The following is a 20,827-nucleotide window of genomic DNA, read 5'->3' as shown; positions in this document are numbered from 1 at the left end:
TAAGTTACTGAGATTTGAGGTTCTTGTTACCACAGCTTGACCTCTGGCTTATCTTGACTGATTCAGTATCTTTCTGTTTTCATTCATGCTTGTGTGGTACTCTCACTATCAAATCCAAAAAGAAACAAATATTTGAAAGGGCTGCAAGAATGGTTCTCTCCGGGAAATAATAGTAATAATTCTAATAATTCTTTTTGTTTTCCTGTTCAGTTCATGTTTCTCCCTAGTTTCTCTCTTTATACTTCTACTGTCAGTGAAGGTGACCATCGGAGGACTGAGAAGGGGAGGAAAATGAAATGAACGGCAATTTTTGGGCAGCCCTCCCAGATAAAATTACATAAGAATACACCTTGAGTCCTATGGAAGGTAGATAAATAGGATCGATTCATTAAACTACACCACCTTTCTAGGGCTCTATTCTTTATGTCTTCTTGAGTGTGGTCAGCCAAAATATTCTATGAACTAGAAGCTGCAACGACTTTTGTTCAGTGGCGCAGTGTTCTAAATTACTTTCGGTTACAAACATGGGCTTTGGAGTCCAGCAGAAATAAGTTCACATCTTGGTTCTCTGCCACTTCCCATCTGTGTGACCTTAAGCGGGTCAAAAATGAAGGCAATGACAGTATCCACCCCAGAGGGCCACTGTGAGGTTTAAACCAGCAGTGAATACAGTGTTTATTACAGTGCATGGCAAGGTTGAATAGATGCTGTTGAGTCCTACTAGCAGTAGGAATACTATTATTTTTATCGTTACTGTCATTTTCACTATTATGACAGATACATGAGGACATGTATTTGTGTACCTAATCCACAGCAGCTTGGTCTGAAAGGCGAGAGAATGTGAAAACTCTTTTGGAAGATGTGAAAAACAGATTGCAACGTGCGTGAAAACTGAAGAAAACAAGGCTCTTCTGGACAACTTGGGAGTCAATTTCTGGAAAGGAATCAAGAGACGATCTCCAGAAAATCAATTTTTTTAATTTAATATTTATTTTTGTCTCAACAATTCATGTGCATTTGGAGGCAAATCTTACCACCATGAGGCTTATAACAAAAACCAACAGCCACTTGTGTGGGGTGGGGTAGAAGTGAACTCACAATATGTGTTATTAAATGGTAAGGCCATATGTCGAGTGACTCCAAGTTCGGGGGACCCTAAGCAACTAGGTGGATGGTAAGCCCATTAACTAAGATGGGAAAGACTGGTGGAAGAGGAGGATTTCCAGCAGCAAAGCAGAGGAGGTTGGGTGGAAGCTAAGAATCAAGAGTTCTAATCCGGGCCTACAAATTATCACAGTGGAGATGTCCAGCAGACAATTTGATATATAGCCTAGAGGTCAGGGCATGGGTCAAGGGAGAGTTATGGATCTAGAGGCCACTGGCATGTAGATGTTAAATATTTAGTATTTAAATGATAGCAAGTTAGGAGAAGAGAGCTAAAAATGGGATGCTGAAGCCGTTCAATATGTAGAGCTCAGGCTGAGGAAGAACAGCCAGGAAAGGTGACTGAGAAGCAGTGGTAAGACTAGTGAAGAGCCAGGGGGGAGCCATGGTTCTGCAGTAAACAGTGGTTCAAGGAGGGTGGCACGCTCAACTGTGTGCATGAGACTCAGTACTCATGATATAAACCCAGCCACCCTCACTTCCCTGCCCCTACCCTGCTTGGCAATAGTCATAGTTCCCTTCAACTTTCTCACAGCTGCACTTTGGCTCTTATTATTCTCTTGCATTGGAATGCCTCCTCATCTGCCAAGATTCTATCCTCATGACCCAGCAAGAATGCCATGACCTTGGTAATGCATATCTTGACTCCACTAATAAAATAGGACCTCTTCCCCCATTATATCCATAGCGTGTTGTATACCATATTTATTTTGCCTTGTGCTATATTTATATGTAGTCTTCTCTTCATCCTTCCTGTACCCCAGTGGGACTATAGTGGAGGCCCCCAAACCCTCATAACATAGCAGCAATGTTTGGTATGCACAAGGTGCTCAATGAAGATTTTCTTTTTTTAAGTTTATTTCTTTACTTTAAGAGAGAGATTCGGGGGGTGGGAGGGCCAGAGAAAGAGGGAAAGAGAGATCCAAGCAGCCTCATCATGGGCCTCGCAGGGCTCCATCCCCATGAACTGTGAGATCATGACCTGAGTCTAAACCAAGAGTGGATGCTTAACCAACTGAGCCATCTAGGTGACCCTCAGTGAAGATTTGCAATGAGTCAAATCCAAAATACTAACTCACGTCTGGAGAAGTATCTACAAAGGACAAAATCTTTATGACTTTAGATTTCTGTTTTCCAGCACATGCATCATTTGCACTCAAGCCCAGGAATTATTTACACATTTTCCTGTTCCTCTATAGGAAATGGTGGGAGTGATCATTCTTGGGAAACAACTTTTTTTTTAATATCCTTCTTTTTTTTTCAGACTATGTGACTGAAAGCTCTTGCCACAGGCCTGGTTATGTATCTCCTGAGCTAATGGCTATTTTAAAACCCATTTCGGTTCTTCCAGAACTCAGGTCTGAAAATAGAATAACAAATCGCAAAAGTCTCATGGATTGAAACAACCCTTTGTGATCCCTGAGCCTCACACTAAAAACAGAAAGATTATTACTAATCCAAGCCTTGGGTTAAAAGTCAGGCAGAAGTTCTTGAATGTTCTTGCTTCAAACATCAACATGTACTTGTATTCTCTCACACTGGGGAGGAAGAGTGTGGTAGAAAGAAATCCTCTGGAAGGTAGCTCTGGTCAAGAGTTGAAGGAAGAAGAGAGAGAGAGAGAAAAAAAACAGGTTATCAATGGTAAACACAGAATCAAAGCTTTATGAACCAACAGAATTTCCACAGGCCTAACTATTAATGAGAATTATCTGCTCAGCTGCTATGTACAACATGCTGTAAAAATGGCTGGGGTTTATGGCAAGAATGTTAATATTATGATTTCCTTTACCCCCTCTTCTATTGTGTACTAGGTTGTACCTCAACTGTCTTCCAAACTAACCGCTCTTTCGCTGGTCAATGAACAATTCAGAAACACAGATCCTTAAACTTTAGCTAAAAATTCCAGGTCTTTACAGATCTTTGAAGATACACAAATAGCCCTAGTGATTAAGGATATACATCCTTTTTAATTATATTCCAGACCCACGACATATGAACCTATGTGATCATCCAAATTGGTTTGTCTGTGTTAAGATTCCTACCATCCCGTGCTTACAGACTCACGTGTTCAGAATCGGAAAAAATTTCTGAGATTACAAGGTGACACTTATTGCCAATGCCCAGTAGTAGACTGCGTAAGTATAAATAATCAAACTCACTCCCTTTGCTTGCTAACATTTTCTCACAAGACTAAAAAGTTCAGTAACCTCCTTTTCTTAATGGTGGCGCCACTTCAACCACACTCTGGAAGGTATTGGTTTCCCTTAAGTACAATGTGGAACCATCAGAATAAAGGGCTAGCATGAGGGAAACCGACAGTATGGGGCTTTGTGGCCTATCAATTTAGTTGTCCTAAGAGAATCTGGGAGGGGGAAACCCCCAAAAGATTAGTCACTTCATTTGTGTTGCAGAGCTCAATTCAGGTTAACAAAGCATTTGCCAACAAGGAGATGGGAGAATGGCAGTATTCACTTGCTCCGGACTGAATAAACAAATGTGGGATTTGTGGGCTGACTAATGTCCTGGGATAACCAGGCAGTCAGCCAAATTCTAGGAGTTTTGATGAAAAGACAGCAAGCCCACACTTTTCTTCTTGGAAAGTGCTCCATGGGAGTATGATGTCCACCAGGCAGCCTGAGCCCTCAGCTCGCCTTAAAGTTTGCCCATGTTCAGCCACAGGGAATTCTCAATGCCTCCGTAATCAAAGACCTAGATCAAGTGATAGAAGCTGCATTCCTTCTTCTTGGAAAGTTGTTCAATATGCCATTCATCTCCTTTTAGAAATGTGTTATCACTGTTCCTTTATAAATACTACATTACCCGGAAATTATACAGGTAGGCCACTAAAAGGTGACTCTGGTTCTATCTGGTTCCACTCATTCCTTCATTTCATCATTGGGCACTTTCCATATGCTTGGTGCATCTAAGTCTCTGAGGATAAAGTAATTGACTGGAATCAGACCACAGTTAATGCCCTCGGGAAGCCCCCAGACAACCTTGAATCTTTAAGAGCATGGAAAAGTAATAAAGCCTTATAATTTTATTTGGTTGGTAGGAGGAAAGTGTTAAAATTTGCAATTATTTTTATTGGGAAAGGCAATAAATCTCTCAATTAAAGACACACAACATTAAATTTGTAGGGATGTCAGAAATTAGAATAAGGGCTTGCCCTTTATTTCTACCATGTATTAGGACCATATCACCATGGTCTAGACTAAAGGTGATTTTATTACAAACTGCAGCTCTGAAATGTCAAGGATTAAGTTTCACGGGCTCGTTAACTAAGAAAAAACTTCCCCGGCCAGCAGCTGATACAGCCTCCTTAAATCTATAAATCTGGCTTATCTACCCGATCAGAAACATATATGGTACCCGCATGGAATGATGCAGTGTGAGCTAATATACACTAGGGGGAGAGAGTTCACTGTGGTAACTGCCAGAGAGCATCTTAAGGGTCTCCACAAAAGTCTCCAAACTTCCTCGAAATTTCAAGTCTTCAGTGGTATTTACCTGCATCAGAACTTTCATACTTCTGTTATGAAGACTAATCTTCAGACTTATTAATGCTCCAGAGTGACAGCAGGAGGCTGCCAAATGACAAATGTAGAGAATTTGTTTTAGGAGGCATTATGTGTAACTGCATTTAGGAGAAAACTAGATTAGCAAAGATTTTAGGCAGATTCTTTCACACACACACACACACACACACACACACACACACACACACACAACCTGGCAAGGAATCTTGACGAAGTCATCAAACCGATACCAAGTTTAACATACTTACATTAATCTTATAAACACAATTCGGCAAAAATGACGGTATTGCAAAATCAAGGTTTGGAAAAGGAGGGTAACTCCTCCTTACCTACTATGAAGGCAGGAGGGAGAGTTGAAAGGGCAAGCTAAAGACAAACTGGGAAAGAGCTATTGCAGGCTTAAAAACTGGGAAGGAACACCGGAGACTGGGGTTGGATGATAAGCAGGCAGCAGAAACCACCCACAAAAACTCTGACCAGCGGCTCAGTGTGAGCCTTGAAGGAACAAGATGATGGCTAACAGCCCACAAACCAGAGGAAGGCCTGCACAGGAAGTGGAGAGGAAAGGTGCAGAGCTATGGACTCCCGCACAGGATGAAGCCAGTCCATGTGAGGTTCGAGAAAACCAAGAAGGCAATACAAGCATCAGAGTGCTTCCTTATGTCATTAACTCAGGACCACATCCTGATTTCACACAACATGGGACCATAGGAAAGCCATACAAACTGGGGTCATTTTTTAAAACATGTCACAGACAATCAGCACCCTCTTGGAGTACTTTGCTGGCTGGATCCCACTGAGGTGAGCGATTTGACGGGAAGCGTCCAGTTTCCCAGAAAAATGAGACAAACAGCTTGACTTGACAAGTAGCATGAAGTAGCATAAACAGCTTCCCCAGACAGTGCCAGAGAATTTGGTGCCAAAAGCCTGAGGTGGTTATTAGAAAATGGTTACCGCCCCTGATTGGCTGACTACAGCCTCTTCATCACCAGAAAAAAGCCACAGCAGAATCCAGCCAAAGCAATCACTGCTCCCTTGGGAAGCATTCGCTGTTCACCGTGAGCTCTTGCTAACATCCCTGCTGTTTGCAAAGTGGCGAGACAGGGCAGTGACAGCAATTCCTGTCGTCAGTTAAGGAGAGATTGCCCAGTGGGATTTTAACTTTTAATTGGATTTCAGCCACGCTGTTTCCTTTGGTTACTTATCAGCTGGGAATCCTGTGGCGCCAAGTTCAAGTGCAGTTCCCTTCCACAGTCTTCAGAGCAGTATGGAGGAAGAAAAATTGCCAAGGGGTCAGAACACCCCAGCTCTATCCCTAATCAGCTGCAAGGCCTTTGGCTCAGTCAAGTTGCTTCTTCTCTGTGCCCCCTATTCCTTTAGTTATAAAATAGGAAATATAAAACCCACCTCACAGGGGTGCCTGGGTGGCTCGGTCGGTTAAGCATCCAACTTCGGCTCAGGTCACGATCTCCCAGTCCGTGAGTTCGAGCCCCGCGTCGGGCTCTGTGCTGACAGCTCAGAGCCTCGAGCCTGTTTTGGATTCTGTGTCTCCCTCTCTCTCTGCCCCTCCCCTGTTCATGCTCTGTCTCTCTCTGTCTCAAAAATAAATAAACGTTAAAAAATTAAATTAAATTAAATTAAAATATAAAATAAAACTCACCTCACATGCTTATAAAGTCGAAGAGAACAGATGAGCAAAAGGTTACAGAAGGTATAGCATATAAACTTACATATGTGTGTATGTGTGTGTGTACATACAACTTTTTAAAAAATATTTTTATTTATTTTTGAGAGAAAGAGAGAGAGAGCACGAGGTGGGGAGGGGCAGAGAGACAGGGAGACACAGAATCTGAAGCAGGCTCCAGGTTCTGAGCTGTCAGCACAGGGCTGACATGGGGCTCGAACTCGTGAACTGAGAGATCATGACCTGAGCTGGAGCCAGACGCTTAACTGACTGAGCCACCCAGGCGTCCCTCTATGTACAACTTTTTTAATGTTTTCCAATTGCATGAAAGAGAAGTGTAGATTGACCAAGCACCTGAATAAATTGATACAGTAAAACCTTGGATTGCAAGTAACTTGTTCTGTGAGTGTTCCACAAGACGAACAAACATGTCTAATAAATTTTAACTTGATAAATGAGTGATATCTTGCAATACGAGTAGTATGTGACGCCGACAGTCACATGATCACAACTGAGCCAATGGTTCTTCTCTCTCTTTCTCTCTCTCTCTCTCTCTCCCCCGCTGAGGGATTGTGGGTGATTGTCAATGCAATGTCACATTTCCGTGAAATCCTCAAAAGGAGGCAAAAGCAAGTGTCATTGGATAGGTTCCTTGTTAAAGTTGCACGAAAAGAGAAAGATTCCATTGAGCCAATAGATGGCAGTGATTCCGTTAATGATAGTGAAAGTCGTCCTACGTAATAACCCTCTTCTCTCTTGTCTCCCTCACACCAGCCACGAAGGTTTTCAAGGTAAGTGCAGGTTAATTTGCTTATTTTTCTTTATATTTTGTATTTTTTATTATTTATATTACATTACAGTGATCATTTTTATATGAATATTTTTGTGTTGTGAAGGAATCACCTGAGTTTCCATCATTTCTTATGGGGAAATTCGCTATGATATACAAGTGCTTTGGATTGCAAGCATGTTTCCAGAACAATTCTGCTCACAAACCAAAGTGTTACTGTACAGACAATCCAGGTATTTAGAACAAACATGCCACCTGTGGTTTTTAGGGGAAAAGACAGTTGTCTAAATTGTTCAGACCATTTTTCTTCTCTAAGTCTTTGTCATGGAGTCTACAGAAGACTGACTTTCGTGATTGCGAAGAGGTCAGAAACCAAGTATTATGAGGGAAAAGCAGGAAGAGCAACTGATTATTAAATGTTTACTACATGCTGGCCAATCTGTGAGGTCCTTTACAGATATTATTTACTTCGTCTTCATTACAATCCCGCGAAATACGTTATTATTTAATAACATTATACAGCCTAAGCTTATGAGCCAAATGTATCATCTGAACTGGACTGATATTGAAATTAAAATCTGTCTCACTCTGGGGCTTCATCTGAATTAGAGCCATTCTAGCTCCCCATGAAGGAAACTGTGTTTCTCTTTTGTCTCTGCTTGAGGCTTTGGCATTTTTTTAATTTTAATGTTTGATTTATTTTTGAGAGAGAGACGGAGACAGAATGCAAGCAGGGGAGGGCAGAGAGGTGGGAGACACAGACTTTGAAGCAGGCTCCAGGCTCTGAGCTGTCAGCCAGAGCCCGACGTGGGGCTCGAACCCATGAACCATGAGATCTTGACCTGAGCCGAGGTTGGACGCTCAACCTACTGAGCCACTCAGGCGCCCTGAGGCTTTGGCATTTTGCCTTGCTATTAAATGTTGGACCATGTGCTCCAGCTGGTCTGTGGGTCAGTCCCTATGTGGCCCTTCACGAAAGAGCAGACAGTTACTGGAGGGTGACGTGGGGGAGCGGTGTGAAAGAAAAGCTCCAAAAGGAGGAGACAAAGAAGCTTCGTGAGTAAAGCACCTATGGGACCCAGTTCTGAAGGGCAGCATTTCTTTGGGTAATGCCAAGGAATTTTCTTACATTCTCTTACAGGAATTCTCTTACATTCTCTTACATTTTCTTACAGGAAGAAATTTTCTTACATTCTCTGGTCATTCCACTTAGATAAAAACTACCCTTCAGATGTAGCAATGAGCTGTTTTGTAAATTTATCCAATTAGGATTAATGTCTAAAAGTTGTTTCCTCTCTCCACCCACTCCCTCAGGTGGTTGTTTTGGGGTTAGATACGTTCCAAATAGGCATATAATTTTTGTCATAAAAAGAAGTATTGACTCAGGAAAGTGTCTAATATGCTTCACCAGAATGCTCTAACCCTAGAAGAACTTCACAGCATATTAGCTTAGTTATTAGAAAGTATTTAGAAACACCAATTGGGATGATTTAAACAATAGCATTTTAAAAGTGGAGTAATAGTAATATCTGAAGAGCTGATATTTGTTGAGCCTTCACACAATGAAAAGCACAGTATTACACCTCTTACCCACATTATTTCTTTTGGCTTTTGCAATATCCCTATGAGACAAGCACTGTTAGGATTCTCATTTTCAAATAAGATTAAGTTTGTCATCAATATTTCTCATTGTCAAAATGCTCACCAAAGTGACAAAGGAGGGTAGAGTTGAGGCTAAAGCAATGGAACATTTTCACATATCCCCCCCTTCCAGCCTCCCCACTTTTCCAGTGTTCTCCCAAATATCTTATTCCGTCACCCAAGGCAGTCCAAAAATCCATTCATTTGTCCTACTGCTTTGCTGAAATGGATTGCTGACTCAGTATATTTCATGAAATTATCCCCAAAAGAGCCAAAAACAAAACAAAACAAATGCAGAAAAACCTTAAAAGAAGCAAGTAAAGACAATTAACTGAAAAGGACTTGAGAATGAACCATTACTCCAAGAAAGGGTATATGCAATTTATGACATTGATTGTGAAACCTATAATCCAATGGAGAATCCTAATGACCAGACTTGCCCCATAAGCAGTCTCTTTCAAGCAATTCAATAAAATTATTCCACTGGAGTTATACAAAAGACAAGTAAAAAAAGAGATTCTGTTGAGAAATGCAGGATCAGGAGAGTTAGGCCAATATGATGAGCCAATATGGTATGTGTCCTTTGGCCGACTCCCTCACCCCTTAGGGCCTGACCCAGCTGAGAGATTTCCTACCAGCATCAACCTTAGACGTACACAACCTGGGGCAGTGAGGTTAGTACAGAAAGACATTTACAGGATGATAGTGACAAGCTAATTGTTGATGAAATCCAGCTCTAAACTATACCCAGTAATCTACATCATCCTTGGGTTTCCAACATAATATTTGTTCATCTAGCATCTAAGCACAGAAAAGCTGTATCTCAAAATCTCCTTAAAGGGAAAATATTTAGGAGGAAGTTATATAGCAGGACCCTGTTTCTTTTCCACTGTTGTTGTTACTAATTGGCTATGTTTTATAATATACTTTCTTTGATGAAGACAGTATGAATCATAAAATGATATAAGGAATTTTGTATGATTTAACCTGAGCTATAAGAATCATAATAAATAATAATTATGATACATTTTAGCATCTGTAATGCAGTGGGTACAGCTGTTCTAGATGCTCTGCTCACTTCATACTTGCACTTGGCTAATCCATCACACGTGGTAAGTGCTTCAGCTCAGCAGTTCTTGGAAGCGTGGACTTGCAACAGTGGTGAAAGACTGTCTCTCTGATGCCAGAGTCAAAGTTAAACCTCAGAAATAACTGCTTCTTTCTCATCAATTCACCAGCAGCCAAATTTTTCCCTCTAAAACTTGTGAGAATGAAATACTTATAGCAGCATATAAATGAATGCAAACATTCAGCGTCTCCTTTATATATGGTTGCTGCAACCAAAGACATATACATAACTGTAGAGCTTGTGCAAAACTTTAGCACAGAAAAAAAATAAGGAAAAGAGAAGAAAGGGAAGAGAAGAGGGAAAGGAGGGGATGGGAGCTTGGGCAAAAAAAAAAAAAAGGAGATAAAAAGACTCTTTTCTCGCCCAGTTCGTTTTATGTCTACTTGTGTGATAAATTTACCTGCATTGTTTACATTTTATCTGTATGATAACTCTGGAGGTAATCTGAATCACCTTCATTTCTCAGAAGAAGAAATTGGTGCTCAAAATAGTGACATAGGCCACACCACTGAAAAGTGTCAATTCCAGGATTTGATCCTAGGTTGCTATGATTTTAAAAATACCCACTCTCTTGGGGCGCCTGGGTGGCGCAGTCGGTTAAGCGTCTGACTTCAGCCAGGTCACGATCTCGCGGTCCGTGAGTTCGAGCCCCGCGTCAGGCTCTGGGCCGATGGCTCAGAGCCTGGAGCCTGTTTCCGATTCTGTGTCTCCCTCTCTCTCTGCCCCTCCCCCGTTCATGCTCTGTCTCTCTCTGTCCCAAAAATAAAATAAATGTTGAAAAAAAAAATTAAAAAAAAAATACCCACTCTCTTTCATTGTATCTCATTACCTCTCTTCCCAAGGGAAACCTCCTTTAATGCAGCTTTCCATTCTTTAGGTGCTGATAACATATCTGAAGCCAATAAGACAGAAGTCTTTTCCTTGATCTCTACATCTGAACAAGAATGAGGTTTATTCTTCTTCTCATCAAAAGAGAGACTGGATGTAGGAGAAAGAAGAGGCAGATGTTAATCCTGTGATTTGGCTTTGACCCAAACATAGCAGGTATTTCCTAATCCCCCTTCCTAGACACCTTTATCACCATGGACAGTGTATGGAGTGGAGAAATACATCGAACATGATATACCTGTACTTGATAAATAGAATACAATAGCTCTACCTTTTCATTGAGTACAGATGTCTACTTGAAACCTAAGCACCACATCTTCCTACATTTTTCCTCCTCTTGAAGCAGCTATCTATACAGAGTCAAGTCTCCAAGACAACCTTGGGAGTTCCTTGAAGGGCAGGCAGTCTAGGGGTTTAAAAGTACATGGGCTTTCATATCATATCTGGGTTCAAATCCTGGATCCATCATTGATGTGGCCTTGGAAGCACCAATTTATTTTACTTCTCTGATCTTTCTGTGGTTCCTCAGTCTCTTAAATGGGGATAATATCTTATGGAGTTGCTATTAAAATTAAACAAAATGATGTGCATAAAATTCCTAGCATGGTGCTTAAGACATAATAAGAGTCAGTACATTTTTCTTGAATTATTGCTCTGATCCAGCTCAATAAAACTCTACTTTGAGGTAGCTCTAAGGGAATCATTCTGATGGCTCCTATTTGCTACAGGGAAATTTGTCTGGAAGAAAAGAAGCTGTTCAAAGAAGCTGAGAACTTTCTCAAGAAACCTGAGCTATTGAAGTTGTCCCAAATTTGTTTCCTAAGTTCTAAGGCCAGGGAAAACAAAATTTCAGTCTATTAAATATGTAATATTTAATCTAGTCTATAAATTCATGTTAGGTCCAATTTGTGATACTGTAGTATAGCACTGGATTATTGCATGTATATATAAAATATTGTTAATGAATGTGCATGGTGATTTATGAAGATTTTAAAGAGCTTGGACCACAATTTTGAGGAATTTACATCATGTTAGAACTTCATACTGTTGTATCTTCACTTTTATAACATATTGTTAAGTCTATACGGCTTATTTAACACCAAGATCTTGGTGAAGAATATAACCTCCAAGAATGACTTCAGACTTTAAACGAACTACTTTTTGACCTACACTGTGACAAAGAGGCTGTGTATTTTACTACATCCTCCATCAAAACCACAGCTACCCCCAGAACCCACCAATTACTGCTCCCCAAACCTATTCCACTTATTAAGGATTGACAGGTGAAAAAAAATGATTGACTAATGTAATGAAGCTAAGCTATCTGTACATTTGCTGAGACAGTACAAGCTAGAGAGGTTATAGCAGTGACTCTGGGTGAGACCACCAGAAGGTTTAAATCCCACCCCACCACTAATTTAGCAGTGTGGAGCTGAATGAATTCAACTCTCTAAGCCTCCATTTCTACACCTACAAAATCTAAACAAATTCAAAATGGTGATGAGGTCATTCAATTAGATTAGATATTTTGATCAGTGTTTCATCTAATATATAAGAAATGCTCCATACAATAGCTACCCAATGCCAGAATACAGACCATTCATTTTCACTTTATAAATCTACCCATGTTTCCTTTCTCCCTTTTTAAAAATCTACATATTTTTCCTTTCGCTCTTAGCCCTACAGTGTTATTTGGGTTTGTAAAACCCACTCAAATCTTTTGTGGAAGGAGATCAGGTATTAAGAGAAAAACATGCACAGGTAAATAAATAATATTGAAAATAGTATTTAAGTATAAAAATAATATTACAAATATAAAAATAATATTTTTTTTCTATTTCTTTCATCAAAGAACAACTCTCTGAGTATTGAGTTTGTGAAATGTATGTGCAGTGGGGATCATCTGGCACTTTCTACCTTGAATACAAAGTGCTCTTCTCAGGAGAGGACCAGGAGGGTTGTGTGAGGACACTAACGAAATATACTCAGGCACCTTTGGCCTTCAAACCTCTTTTCCCAGACAAGATAAAAAATGTGGGCGCAACATTTCCACTCTAACTGACTCATTTGGCAGAAAAAGATGTCCGGATGCCAGGAGGAATCGGAAGGGGGGGAAAAAAAACTGGCGGAGGAAAAACGTGCCGGAAGGAGGGGGAGGTAGATGAACCGTGTCACATTTCATCAAGCTATAAAAACACCCATCTTGAGAATTAAAAAGGAGGATGCATTGACCTTCACAGATAAAAACAGGGCCCTGGAAATAGGCTGATTCTTAAAGTATACCTCACACCAAAAAGTGTTAACCATCAAAGTGTTTTTGTAACAAATCACTATGCTGCAATTCAGTTATCTACAGGACAATAACAAAGACTATGTGAACCGACATGGGAAAGCCACTGGTAAAACCTCCAAAACATTCATGTTCAAATATACTAACAAATCCAAAGCTGCACTTTGATTAGACTGCTGTGAAAAATGATCACAGTACGGTTACACATATGTCCAGAATCATCATATTGTATATATTAATTGTGTGCAGTTTTTGTATACCTATATTTCAAGAAACCTTGAGGGAAAAAAGAAAAATAATCAGAGTAATTGTTTGGTAATTTAATTATGTGAAATAGCTAGCATAGTTTAATCTTTTTCTAAGCATCTTATAATTCTAGCTAATTTGTTCCATAATAATTGATCCAGATCAATCGATCTTACAATTGAGGTAAGATGTAAATTGATCTGGACCAATTTTCTTACAGCTCCTGTCATTTATGTAGATGTCCAATTAAAATATTTAATCAACATAGTCCATGCACCTTAGGGGTTTCATCTTTTTAGGTCTGGCCATTCTGAAATGGAGTCTATGCCCAGAATACATAAACGTGACAAGGGACAGCATACTCTTCCAGCTATTTGAGTCTCAAATACACTGTCTGACACTTTTACAGGGAAGATGAGTAATGGAATGCTAAATGAGGTTTAAGTACCTAGAAAGTTTATGTCAAAGAAGAATGAAAAGGCAGGTTTATGGGGTATATCATACCTTTTAGGTAGTTGAAAAATGATTACTCAGTACCAAGGAAGTACACAGCACACTGCCAAAATTGCAGGGCGGGAAACAAACATGGTTTGTCCTCAGAGCCATCATATATGGTTCAGAGCCACCAAAATTCAGGCATGCAAATAAAAACAAGTGCATGTCGTGGGCTTTATGATGAAAATATTAGTTATGAAAACACAAGGAAATTTTTCAGAATCATTGCTGTTTCAACCTTTTTCTCTCTGTAAAGGGAGGGAGCTGTCTTTGGTCCTGTAGGTCTCTTCCAGCATTAATACTTTGAGATAATATGTTTATAAAAATATTTATTTCACTATTTTTTAGCAGAGACCTAGGAGAACTTTGTCTTTAATAAGTTAGGCTCTTATGCCAAAGAGCGCAAAGGCTTTTGAACAAATGCCTCGGTTCAGTAGGACAAAGATATTCTTGCTGATTAGCAACTGGAGAAGCAGAATACCAAAAACTAAAGAAAAGAAAATGTGTTTTAATCAGATTTCTCTCACTTGATCCTGCATTCTTAGAATGGGTACAATTACACTAACATGCTTTTTTGGGGATTATTATTTTTTTTAATTAATAAATATATTTGAGGGGCGCCTGGGTGGCTCAGTCGGTTAAGCGTCCGACTTCAGCTCAGGTCACGATCTCGCGATCCGTGAGTTCGAGCCCCGCGTCCGGCTCTGGGCTTGATGGCTCAGAGCCTGGAGCCTACTTCCGATTCTGTGTCTCCCTCTCTCTCTGCCCCTCCCCCGTTCATGCTCTGTCTCTCTCTGTCTCAAAAATAAATAAAAACATTAAAATAAATAACTAAATAAATATATTTGATTAAAAAGTTTTTCAATCTGCCACCATCACGCTCTAACTTACATGAAATAATCAAATGTGAAATCTCAGTCAAGTAAAGAAAAGAACAAAAACTAAAACGTTATGGCACATGTTAGTTACAACTGCCCTAAGTACGATGAAATTTCACTTCTACTCTTACCTCTTTCTTGCTCTTTTGCCTCACATTTCTGTTATCTGCATGCCTGCAAGAGAGCAAAGATTAAATAAGATAAAATTAAATGACACATGTAAAGCCTTCAGTAAAAGCTTTGTGACCATTGCCTATGATTATTATCATTACTTACGCATTTTATTTTTTCCGCCATTCTTCACTCTCAAAGGTGGCCCTACTTTTGTAAAGCTTCCCAAAGTATATGTGTTGTGAGAGCACTTGAGAATATTTGGGGATGCATACAGACAATACATATATAATTTAATAATCCTATATTTACATTAAAGTATATTTGAAAATTATATAGCCAGCACATCAACCTGGTGATTTTAAATATACTATTTTTTAATGTTCATTTATTTCTTGGAGAGAGAGAGAATGTGTGTAAGAGCAGGGGAAGGGCAGAAAGAGGGATAGTGAGAACCCCAAGCCAACTCCACACAGTCAGTGCAGAGCCCGACATGGAACTTGATCCCATGAACCATGAGATCATGACCTGAGCCAAAATCAAGAGCCGGAGGCTTAACCGACTGAGCCACCCAGGCGCCCTAAAAGATATTATTATTAAATAAATTTAATTAAGCTGAAATCGTAGTATATTTACAGAGTCATAACAGCATAGGTGGTATGTGAATATAGCAAAAATTATGAAGATGGTATGTGAACAGCTGAAGTTTGGGAAGCAATTAACTAAAGCACCAAATATTTGCTTTCACAGTCTAAGGAGCAGAGGAGTAGTGTCACATTTTGAAAGAGGCAAATGTTTTACCTCCTAAATTATAAGTTACTTAAGGGGAAATTCAGTCTCCACCTAGGTGAGTAGTAATATGTGCTCAACAACTGAATGCTGCATAGATTTGAAGATCATTGAAACTGTATGTATGTGTATGTGTGTGTGCATATAATGGCAAAGTGGCTATTGGACACAGTGGAGTCGGGGTACAACAGGGAGGGTGGGGTTTACTCTGAACTCACAATGACAGATGAGCTGGTCTTCGTTTTATGTGTTGAAATCTATAAATACATTTCTGTGCTATATTTCCAAAGAACATTTGTGCTCTTTCTGCTTTTTAAAGACAGAAATAAAGATTTAGATTACTGAGCTCTGTCAATAGTAAAATTTCCCACTGACTATTATAATTATTCATTTATAAGTTCTAGAAGGCAGGAAATGTCTGGCTCACTATTGTATTTCTAGAGCCCAAGACAGTGCCTGACACGTTATAGGTTTTCACTAAATATTTGTTGAATGAATGAATTTATAAATGAATGCTTTAGTCTCCAGAAACAGAAGAAGGAGTTTGGGGGAGGAAATAAGAAAGAGAACTTTTGAGACCCAAAGTCAAGCCATTTATTTCATAGCCTCTTCTGCGTACCAAGCCCAGCAATGAGACAGCCAAGCGGTGATCTCACCTGTAGAACCTGCTGGGCCAGTCCAGTGAGCAAGTGAGGTGAGTCCTTACCACTCATGTGTCAAACACAGTCAACCTGGCTAATAGATTCTCAGAAGTACACTGTGATTGCTCTCTCTATCCAAATTGGCCCTGGTGCACTGCATCTAATTATCCACCATGGAATTTGGCCAGTACAATGAGATTATGGTATATTGAGAAATTTGAACTTTAACCACACATAAATAAAAGCACAGGGATCAGGGCCACTCCTTATTACTTCTGTGTGATTCTCAAAACAACAAAAATTTTTTTTTTCAAAAAGAAAAAAAGTTGCTTAGGAGTCTGTGAGTTTTCAACTAGAGGGAAATATAAGTCACATTGATTCAACTTTTAATGTAAACTCTCAAATGCTTTTAAAATAATTTAAATTTATTGAATAATAATATCTGGAATCTAAATAAAACTCAGTACCCTGTGTTAATCTTCAAAAAAAAAAAAAAACAACTCGTTAGATGCAGAGAAAGATACAAAATAAGTAAAATACAGTCCCCGGTGCTGACTTTTTCAGTCAGATTTCAACTGAAGTAGTTCAAAGCCCTAAGAAAATGTTCTCCTTTATCTCTCAGCAATAGATGCAGGAAGGTTAATTCTTTCCAATTTACAGTAGAAGGTCACCATGCACATTATCACATGTCCATGCAGTCTTAATGTTCCTTTTTAAGCAAATTTTCCCGGCAAAGAAAAATGGTCTCGGGGTTATACGCTATGTGGTATTCTCAAGCTTTCTGGGTACAGCTGGGCAAAGTCCTCTCCATAAGCAAACCAGAGGCTGATCAGAGTTTTCTTCACTTTAAAAAATGGCTTACAGTAGGATCCCAACAGCTAGACAATTTCCACAGCACATTACACTTTTGCCCACAAGTCTTCACGATCATGCCTACTGAAGAGGGTCAGGTACACGTGTAACATTTATTCTCCTCACCATCTCAGAACTGACCTGTTGCCTTTAATCTTCTCTCATTTCCTTTCCTCCAAATATATCCCTTTTTTCTTGCACTGAAGGACACCACTTTGCAACACGCCTTCTTATCTCTGTCTTATGTCTTATACCATCAACGTCTCTGGTACATTTGTTTTCTGTTTTCATGGGAAATTCTGCCTTGACAGAGAGCTGTTTAATGGGAGAGAGGGAGTGGTATAAAACCACAGGAGCGACTAGAAAAGTCACAGAGAGCAAAGCTGATTTTACTGGCAGTGAGAAATGATAGATAGAATGCTGGATGGAAATCAGAAAACCTAGGTTTTGGTTCTGGCACCAACGATTACTTTGTGGCCTTGGAATTCAGGGAACTTCTTGAGAATTTCAGTTTCCTCATCTACGCAATTGGCATGCTCATTTGGAACGCCTGGGTGGCTCATTCGGTTAAGCATCTGACTCTTGATCTCAGCTCAGGTCTTGATCTCAGGCTCATGAGTTCAAGCTCCACGTTGGACCCCATGCTGGGTGTAGAGCCTACTTAAATATGTATATGTATACATATATATATATATTATATATATAATATATATATTATAAATATAATACACACACACACACATATAATAATTAGCCTGCTCTTCACGGCCCTGTCTACCTAACAGAATTGACAATAAAATTTAAGCAGACTGCAGGAGCTTTATGCTGCATTAATTTATAAACTGTATGTCTCTGTAGCACATGAGATGTGGTGGTTGATGATGTTAGACACCCAGATGCAAAGGAGGCACTCATGCACACCAACTGTCCCCAGTCTCATGTCTACTCTTGCTTGGACTGGACTAACTTGGGAAAATTTTGCAGTTCATTCCTCAGGGTACAAGAAATTCATACATATGAACATTCCTACCATCTTTAGATCTAGTCCAGAGAGTTAGCTTCATAAAGCTTCTCCCAAGCCTGCTTTATGGACCTGGTGCTGACCATGACCTCCTTTCAACCTGTAAGTACTGTCCACACCCCCGGCTGCAGTCTGGCTCTTGTGAGCATCTGGACTAGACAAGAACTGAGTAGGGCGATGGCTCTGGTATTAGACTGGCTTCGGTTCAGACACTGGCTCTATAATGAAGTAGCTTTGACACCTTAAACTTGTTATTTAATTTCTCTGAGACTCCATTTCCTAACTTGTATGGAGAAGACACTAATAGCTACATTGTAAAGAGATGGAACAAATAAAAAACAATAAAGCTTTATTAGAGCCCAAGAGCTAAAAGTAATAGACATCACAAATATGGATAATTAGAATTGTCCAGATATTTAAGTTTTAGGCTTTTATTTTTTTTTAATGTTTTTTATTTAAATGTTTCTTTTTTTTTAACGTTTATTTATTTTTGAGACAGAGAGAGACAGAGCATGAACAGGGGAGGGGCAGAGAGAGAGGGAGACACAGAATCTGAAACAGGCTCCAGGCTCTGAGCTGTCAGCACAGAGCCCGATGTGGGGCTCGAATTCAAGGCTGATGAGATCATGACCTGAGCCGAAGTCGGATGCCTAACCGACCAAGCCACCCAGGCGCCCCTGTAGGCTTTTAAAAATAAAAGATTTCTGGGGCACCTGGGTGGCTCAGTCAGTTGAGCATCTGACTTCAGCTCAGGTGATGGTCTCACTGTTCATGAGTTGGAGCCCCACAACAGGATCTGTGCTGACAGCTCAGAGCCTGGAGCCTGCTTCAGATTCTGTGTCTCCCTCTCTCTCTCAAAAGGTGGTTGAGGGCGCCCACTCACACTCTGTCTCTCTCTCTCTCTCTCTCTCAAAAATAAATAAACAATAAAAAAAATCTTTTAATAAAAGATTTTAAAGATTGCAATTAAAATAAGACACATTTGTGCCTTCTTTGAGCTCAGAGCTCTTGAATAGATTATCAAATCTGCACTGGTACGGTAATTAAGCCTGACAAGTACTTAATTACTTTTTAATAATTAAATAAGTAAATAATTGAATGAATGAGTTGAGTGAGTGAGTGAATGGATAAATGAATGAATGAATTCTACTGAAGTTGTTTGGAGAAATGTTCAATTTCACATCTCTCCTCTAGGTGGCGAACTGAAACTTCCTACGGTGTATTGTGTTTCCTGTGTCTTCCACAATTGACATGAAAATTGTACTAAAAAAATCTATGATTTAATGTCTGTCATGGTATAGAAGTAAGAAACCATTAGTGTATTTTTTCCCAAAGTTATCTCTTTATTGTTACATCTTTATGCTTCTCGTCAAGAAAAAATTGTTTATAGAAAGTCATTAAGAAATATGATTGTGTAAGTACTCTAAAGAAACTGAATTGTGCAAGAGACTTTTCAAAGCACTTCTGCAAGCTTGCTGTGAGTTCTTTCCATTTCGTGGTGTACTCTTAGGAAAACGCTGTTTTGTCCAAAGTTTTTTATTTTCCTAGGGTGTTCATTCTCCTCTAAATATGGGGAAGAATAAAAATAATTCTCCTAACAATGACTTTTTTTAAACTAAGTGTCAAATATGTATTTTTTTCTTCTAGATTCACTGTGACAGTGACAGATAAAATTAAATAAGAGCTGAATGCATTATCCTGTAAATTGAGTAGAGAAGAACAATCAAATGAGATAAATTAGTCCAAATACATTGCTTTAATTTTCCTTCAAGTCAGGATATGAGTTCCCTGAATGATTTAAATAATGTCCCCCAATCCCACTTCCCTTTGTGATGACATAGTCTATATTTTCTTATACAGGAAATATGACTCGAAAATATCTTAGAGTGCCATGAAAGCTGAAGGACAAAGCTAAAATCCACCTAAGAGCACACCAAACAGGATCAACAAGAATTGAAGATGCCTGTCCTGTTTCAAAAGCAAGGGGAGGAGGTGAGTAAAAAGAACAATGACATGTTATAGCCCAAGAGCTAAAATTAAATGCATGTAAACAATTCTTGTTGGAACTAGAAGCCAATGTAGATTAGCCAAACCAGGTAAAGAGTTCTTTCTTGCCAAAACATGCCAGGAGAAGAGTCACCTAGCATTGAGACATGGCTACTGACAGAAATGAGGTTAATACTGGCCGATCACAGGGGATTCTGAACTTGCATGGCAGCTCTTAAAAGGTGGTATATACCTAAAGCCCATATTTCTTTTTTATCCTATCCAAAAAGCTGAAAGCCACTTTGTTCAGATACCGGAATCTGAGTGAGAATTGTAGCTTATGTGTAAATATTTCTCCAACACACATTTCTTAAGCAACAACTCTGAGCCAGGCCCTTGAATAATACAGAGATGAATAAGGCATGGTCCCTGCCCTCAGACATGTACACACATAATTATATGAGATTAATCAAGGGAGAGGGAGAGAAAAAAAAGGAGCTAAGGCCAAACTGGTATGTTGATGTGAGAGTATGGAAGGTCCCATTCCACAGTTAGGTTAGTGGCAACTTGTCTGACCAGAATCCAAACATAGCAGTAGTTTTTGCTGAATTTCTAGTTAAACCCATCCTTCTGGGACTTTGATGCAGCTAAAGCTATGGAAACAGACCTGGAAATAGGGAGAT

The 20,827-nt window shown here is 39.5% G+C and overlaps 1 long non-coding RNA gene across 1 annotated transcript in view; it reads right to left on the bottom strand.

Moving 5' to 3' along the window:
* LOC116738437 overlaps positions 1-20,827 on the bottom strand; it is a 123,203-nt gene that overhangs the window by 84,990 nt on the left and 17,386 nt on the right. Inside the window, exons 4-5 of the long non-coding RNA XR_004344382.1 lie at positions 14,876-14,918; positions 10,777-10,925 (exon numbers count right to left, since the gene is read on the bottom strand). This is a non-coding gene — a long non-coding RNA (uncharacterized LOC116738437). The remainder of the gene's footprint in view (positions 1-10,776; positions 10,926-14,875; positions 14,919-20,827) is intronic.

Source organism: Lynx canadensis, chromosome D4 (genome assembly GCF_007474595.2).
Source record: "Lynx canadensis isolate LIC74 chromosome D4, mLynCan4.pri.v2, whole genome shotgun sequence".
Lineage (NCBI taxonomy): Eukaryota > Metazoa > Chordata > Mammalia > Carnivora > Felidae > Lynx > Lynx canadensis.
Note: the sequence above shows the minus strand (reverse complement) of the source record. Positions and strands in the feature narration are given on the sequence as shown.